The sequence below is a fragment of the Cupressus sempervirens genome, chromosome 3 (genome assembly GCF_028749045.1).
Source record: "Cupressus sempervirens isolate cs-2001-9-10 chromosome 3, ASM2874904v1, whole genome shotgun sequence".
In the NCBI taxonomy this organism is placed as follows: Eukaryota; Viridiplantae; Streptophyta; class Pinopsida; order Cupressales; family Cupressaceae; genus Cupressus; species Cupressus sempervirens.
Genome location: NC_143120.1, coordinates 534263968 through 534271590, shown reverse-complemented (window position 1 = coordinate 534271590; position 7623 = coordinate 534263968). Strand labels below are relative to the sequence as shown.

At 32.3% G+C, this 7623-nt stretch overlaps 1 pseudogene; it reads right to left on the bottom strand.

Annotated features, from left to right (window-relative positions):
- Window positions 1-604: 604 nt before the first annotated feature.
- On the bottom strand, window positions 605-2054 carry LOC149567520 (fasciclin-like arabinogalactan protein 16; annotated as a pseudogene).
- Between the last annotated feature and the right edge of the window lie 5569 nt (window positions 2055-7623).

Here is a 7623-nt window from a genome sequence, read left to right as displayed (position 1 = left end):
AATTTCCTCCATTTGGTTGCACATTGTGGAATTGGAATACTAGCCAAAATAACATGCAAAATATTATCACCCAGCTGTAGCATTATCATCATGCCAAAAAATTCAATACTTATTTGATTTGTTGAAATCCAAACATTTTAAAAAGTATAAAAAGATTCCATTCTAATTCCAGCGACCAAACGGGCCCTTAGGCCCCGTTTGGTTGGTGGAATATGAGTGGAATAGAAAAATGAAATTAAAATATGTTTTATATTCGCTGTTTGATAAGCTCAATCAGAATTGGGAATAAGAAGACATATTCCAATTTTGCCCCTAAAATGAGCATATGTCTATGCCAAAAAATATCTGTAATAGGCCATTTCCATTCCCATTCCGATTTTCCATTAAAAATTATTTTTTATTAATTTTTTAATTAAATTATTTTTTTAATTTTTAATTTTTTTTTTTTTTGTACTTTTACTTTTTGAATTTTTTTTGTTTAATTTTTTTTTTTTAAAATTTTTTTTATAACATTTCTTAAAATTATATCTATTTGTTTAAAAAAATGAAAATGAAAATGAATTAACTAAAAAAATAATAAATTTAAAAAAAATTAAGAAAAATGTTTTTAAAAATATAAAACTTAACCTTATTCCTATTCTATTTTTGTACAACCAAACAATAGATTAACATTTTCCAGTCAAATTCCAAGTGCACCAAACATGATTGGAATTGCCTATTTCTATTCCCATTCCTCATTTCCATTCCCATTCCATTTTTCTATTCTAATTTTCTATTCCTATACCAGCAACCAAACGGAGCCTTACTGCTTCTTGAAATTGTTCTTCCTTGCTATCTCTTCATATTTAGAAAGACTTATTGTCAGTGAATTTTTTTCTTGCTCTGTAATTGTGTGTATTGTTGCTGCGTCTCCGTAAGCTCTGCAAAGGCTTCATTGGAGGGTGCCAAAATTGTCAGACGATGCCCTTCCTAACAAGCCTGACAAGCTCAGAGGCCAAAGATGTCATATTCGCAAGCAAATCTGCCATTGCACTGTAATCTTTTTACTCAAACAGAGACCCTAGCAGTCCATTAATGACATAATTTTCTGCAGATCCAGAGGAAGCAAAATAATCAAGTCTCCGAGCAGCAGAAGCTGCTAAAAGATGGAGATCCGCTTTAGCATCAAGTGGAGCAGATCTAAAGGTACTCCTCATTCGACGCCTGTCCATGGAACCAGGGGCTTGAGCAAAATAATATGATTATTCTTCATAAGGACGCTTCTTCCACTGCGGGAAAGCCTGTTGAATGATCTTCAGAAGCAGAAAGCCGTCGATGCCATGAAAAACTCCATCAAATCTCACAATCGCATCCGGCGCCGTGACTGAAATAAACCCTACCTTGAGGATATTTCCGAGCGTCCACAGCTGGAGGAAATCGGAAGATAGGGTTTTGATATTGGCCATGGCGAGCGGCCACATAGCCGCTGTGAGCCTGCGAGGCAACATGTGGAACTGGAGCAACCTTTGCAGGAGCATCATGTTGCCTGGCTCGAGCAGAAACCTCTGAAAGCTCGCCTCAGCGGGGCCTTCGAAGCACGAATTTGGGGGCACTAAAATGGTGACGTTACGGCGGCTCACCAGCTGATACAATTTCTGCAACAGCGAAGCTTTTTCAATCAGCTCTACAAAGTCCGTGTATGGCGATTCAAGAAGCCCTTAAAGAACAGAGCTTGAATTCACCCAGCTGTTTACGCCATTAACCGGATAATGTTGACTGTTCACAGAACGTTTTATAGACATTGCCGGCGGTGGGATAAAAGATTTACTAAATATCTCGCATAACAAATCAATATACAAATATCGCAGATCTGTGAAAGATTTATTAAGATCCTAATAGATATGGGAATATATATGGTGGTGCAGGAAATTGCATTTATTACCTGAATTTATTGAGTAGATAAATACCGCCTATAATGTCTGGTTTTCCAAATTGACAGGTTTATATGAAAAGCTCATCTATACAACGTGAAAGGTATTTTATGTCCATACAAAATACCCACAGAATAAAAAGAATGACGGATTACACTGCATATAGGATGAGGATATTAAGGTGAAATCGTGGGTATTGATTTAAGCGCAACTATATTTCTGCCAAAATTTTGTAGGATTGATTAAAATTTAGAAAATTATATAAAATTATATATATGAAAATACTTTAAAATATATAAATATGTAATGTATATTGATGTTAAATTTAGAGAAAAATTTCAAAGTAGATAATATTAAAAATTAATAATTATTTTAATCGGTAAATAATTGAAGTGTAGAGTAATTATTATTATTTGTTCAAATTAATTATTATTATATGTTAAGTGAAGGTAGATTCGAACCCAAGACCTCCCAAGTTACTGTTACATTGTAGACTTTTGCCTAATAATAAAAATTAATTAATAATAATTTAAGTTTAAATGATATATTTTTATTTAAAAAAATTGAATATGTGAGAGTGATGATATAAATAATTATTTATTTTATTTTATTGAAAAAATCATAACCAAGAAATGAATTAAAAAATAGGTATATAAAGTATAAAAAATAATATATAAAAAATATGTAATTGTTAAATAATAACAATAGGTATATAAAATATAAAATATTAGATTAAAAAAATGTAATTGTTAAATTTTAGCTTTAAAAAATAATTATTTTTCCATTTACAAATATTGATAAGAAAAGCCAATCGAAACTTTTATATGAAAGAGATATGTAATTCTAAAAATAATTAACAACAATCCTTTCTACGTAAGATTTTCTTACAAATTATATTTGTCCAAATCAAATTTAACAAATTATATTTGTCCAAATCAAATTTTAAAAAAAATTAATAGAGAGAAATTTTGAACAACATTGTTTTATTACAACAAGAGCTCTATTTGAACTTAAGTCCCTTTTTCCGCAAAGAGTTTGTTTGGAGCACGGTGATTATATGTTTTGTAGTTTAGATATAATTTAAGTTTAAATAATATATTTTCATTTAAAAATAATTGAATATGTGAGAGTGATGATATAAATAATTATTTATTTTATTTTATTGAAAAAATCATAACCAAGAAATGAATTAAAAAATAGGTATATAAAGTATAAAAAATAATATATAAAAAATATGTAATTGTTAAATAATAACAATAGGTATATAAAATATAAAATAATAGATTAAAAAAATGTAATTGTTAAATTTTAGCTTTAAAAAATAATTATTTTTCCATTTACAAATATTGATAAGAAAAGCCAATCGAAACTTTTATATGAAAGAGATATGTAATTCTAAAAATAATTAACAACAATCCTTTCTACGTAAGATTTTTTTACAAATTATATTTGTCCAAATCAAATTTAACAAATTATATTTGTCCAAATCAAATTTTAAAAAAAATTAATAGAGAGAAATTTTGAACAACATTGTTTTATTACAACAAGAGCTCTATTTGAGCTTAAGTCCCTTTTTCTGCAAGGAGTTTGTTTGGAGCACGGTGATTATATGTTTTGTAGTTTAGATATAATTTAAGTTTAAATAATATATTTTCATTTAAAAATAATTGAATATGTGAGAGTGATGATATAAATAATTATTTATTTTATTTTATTAAAAAAATCACAACCAATAAATGAATTAAAAATAATAACAATACGTATATAAAATAAAAAAAATAATAGATTAAAAAAAAATGTAATTGTTAAATAATAACAATAGGTATATAAAATATAAAAATAATAGATTGAAAAAATATGTAATTGTTAAATTTTAGCTTTTTAAAATAATTATTTTTCTATTTACAAACATTGATAAGAATTTTATATATAGTAAAAATACTATCATGCAACATAAACAACAATCCTTTCTACGCAAGATTTTCTTACAAATTATATTTGTTCAAATTAAATAGAGAGAAAAGTTCATAGAGAGAAATTTTGAACAACATTGTTTTATCACAACTCTATTTGAACTTAATCCCTATCTTCTGCAAGGAGTTTGTTTGAAGCACGATGGTTATATGTTTTATGGTTTAGATATAATTGTTGTTATATTTGTTATTAATATAATTATGTTGCTCTGAAGATGTTTTCATACATAATAACAAAGATGCATTCTAAAGGATTCTAATAGAGAATGAAAAAGTAACTTGAATTTTAAGATTTTTTTTTAAAAAGAAAAAGAAAAAGAACATTAGGAAGATAGAAAAAATTATATTTATTATTTATATAATGAGTTTATGTATTATTTTATTGAAAATTGATTTTCTTTTTTATTTATTTTAAAAGTAAGAATATTGAATAATTTTTTACAATCTTAAGTTATTTCTTGACTTTTATATATATATATATATATATATATATATATATATATATATATATATATATACATCATTACATAAAATTTTATTTAATTATAATGAAAAACTTGCTTTAAGAGTTTGTTATTTTTAAAGTAAAAATGAGACAAAAAAATACAAAAATGACAAAGATCACATGAATGTAAATAATCTATGACCATCGAATGTATAATATTATTCATGAATTTAGCCAAAACAACACTCAAATTACCTACTTTCTTTAAATTTGATACATGACTAAATCAATATCTTTTATTTTAAAAGATTTATAAGATTAGAGATGCTTTGAATAAAATTATAGGGCAAGCACCACAATGTCCAATGAAATGGCACGGGTGGAATAAAATCCCACATACCCAAGTTTGAGCTCCGACATTGTATAAAAGCATAGCTCCTAGATGTGTCTTGTCTGATTGCAATAATTTTTTCTTTCCTTCCTCTATCTAGTGGTAAGAATAAGAAACCATGGGAACTACATGTCTTCAGTGGTTGCTACGTTTGGGTGCAATGTGAACTATGTGCCATAGTTGGACTCGTCTATTTATATTCAAGATGTATCATCCCTTTATCAACTTCACTCCTTGAGAATCATTGGTTAGAATGTTCACATTCTCTGGTAGTCATACACCGCTAAACAAAAAAAAAAATGGAAACAGTGTTGAAAAATTGAGTGTGGGATCTCTGATGGCAAAGAAAGTAGGAAATGAGGGTGTTTTTGTACCTATGATGCTCCCTTACACCAATGTACAACCCTAAGTTGAGGTCGTACGATGCTAAAAGAGTGATAGTACAGTGAGTAAGAGGGGGGGCCGTACTTGGTATGGTCGTACCGTGGTTGAAATAGTCCATACAGATGAGGGAAGATGGCTCGTAGGGGGCGGGGGGGTGTACTAAGCCATACAGTGAGGACAAATTAGGTCGTACGATGTGGTAGGTTAACCACTGGAGGGCCATATGGAATGGTTGTATGGGTATGTGATGCCAACAAGGGTAGAGTGTACGGTGGGTGTGGGTCTATGCCTAGAAGGCCATATGGTGTTGGTGGGAGGTGGAGTTGAGCCATGCAGTAGAGGTGACCATATGTAGTGCCTAGAGGGGGAAGTTTACTTGGTTGTACGATGTGCCTAAAGGAGAATGAACGGATGAGTAGATAGTGTGAAGGAGTATGGGGAAAATGACCAGGTAGGTTGTACAATAGGTTGTATGATGAGTGGAGGGAGGAAACAAGGTAGGTACGGGGTGTAGAATGTAGGGGAGAGTGAAGGTTGTACGACAAGGAGGGAGCCGCACGAGAATGTTTGGATGCCACACGAAATAATAATGAATGCAAACTCATTCATACAAACATAAGTAGATCAGATACAAGATTATAAACTTGAATTCAAATAATCCCTTCAGTATATGCCGAAAGATGGTGCTCCAATTTGCCAGATCTGAGCAAAGAATTACATGCAACAATGGAGTAGGGTGAGGGTTGACCCCACTAAAACTGCATGAGCCAAATAGGGAAGGTCTTTCACTTCCGAAATGGAAAATTACAGAGAACTCCAACAGGACTTCATAGTACAGAGAAAGATAATCCAAAAGCATGCCTACAGACTACCTACAAGCTATTCTTAAATATCCATCAGGAAACTTTTTGGGGGTGTACAAAGTTAGCCCACGGTGACACAAACTATGAAAAAAGCTAAAAATGGGTCCAAGATACATTAAATCAATTGACTCGTTACAAAAGTTTGATTTATTATTTATTTTATAACGAAAACATTACAATCCTCTCATCCCAAATTTTGTTTGTCCTCAAGAAAATGCAACGCTGGGTGTTGGAGAATGTGCTTGCCCTCCCACGTCATGTCTTCCAATGGCAGCTGTCGCTAGCGTACTAAGCATTCCTTTGCAGTGCGGTTCTGTAGGGCCCTCTCACATACTTCAAAGATCTCAGCTGGTTCCAAAATGAGCTTTCCTTCTTCATTGAGTGGTGGAAGGTCGGTAGCAACTGTGACGTTTTTCCCTACGACTTTTTTTAGATAAGAGACATGGAAGACATGATGAATACGACTACCCTCTGGAAGTTTTAGCTCATAGGCAACCTTACCAATGCAACAAGTTACACGATAGGGGCCATAGAATCAAGGTTTTAGTTTCTCTTTTCCTTTTTCCTTTAGTGAGGATTGTCAATATGACTGGAGTTGAAGATAGACAAATCCCCCACCTCAAAACTTCTCTGTCAGCGTACATCTTCTATTGATTTTGTGGCCTCTGTAGATTTTCCTTCAAGCATCTCAGAATGTCTTGTCCCTCTTGAAGCCAGTCCCTCACCCTTGGTGCACGACTATCGCCCAGAATTGTGTCGATGAAGGAAAAGGGTTCATACTCATGTAGAGCTTTGAAGGGTGCCATTCCGATGGACATGTGGTATGTGGCATTGTAGCAATATTCTCCCAGATGAATCCATTTTACCCACACTCGTTGTTGTGCCAAATGTAGTTCCGAAGGTAGCCTTCGAGCCATTTGTTCACAATCTCTGTTTGTTCATCTATTTGCGAGTGGTAACTTGTACTTGGTGATAGTTCTATCCTTGCCATCCGAAATAGTTCTGTCTAGAAGATATTGATGAATTGTCCATCCCGATCATTGACGATGTTTCAGGGTAATCTGTGTAGATGAAAGATTTCTCTAAAGAATAGATTGACAACTTGTGTGGCTTGAAGGTCAAAGGGGGTGGCAATGAAATGTGCATACTTTGTCAATCTTTCAACCACCACAAAAATACAATCCTTTTCATTCACCTTGGGAAGCCCTATTATGAAATCCATCGATATACTTTCCCACTTACGTTCAGGAATTGGCAAAGGTTGTAGCAGCCTGGTAGGTAGAATATGTTTGGATTTGTCCTACTGGTAGACCATACACTCTCTTACATACTGCAACACATTCCCTTTAAGTCCTTTCCATGAAAACCTCTCTCGAAGACTTCTATAAGTTTTGAGGAAACCCAGGTGTCTAGCTAGGGGTGAGTTGTGTACTTCCTTCAAAATTTTCTATTTTAGTTTGGATTTTGGCACTAAATATATCCAATTTTTATAGTAGATGATGTAATCCACCACTTTGTACTAATTATCGTGGGTGTGGCCATCCATTATTTCATAGGAAAATGTATTTTTGGAATATTCCACTAACAGATGTGCCTTCTAGTCAGTTGAAATCTGGTCTAGTGAGTAGATGATGGGTTTCTGAGACAAGACATCTGT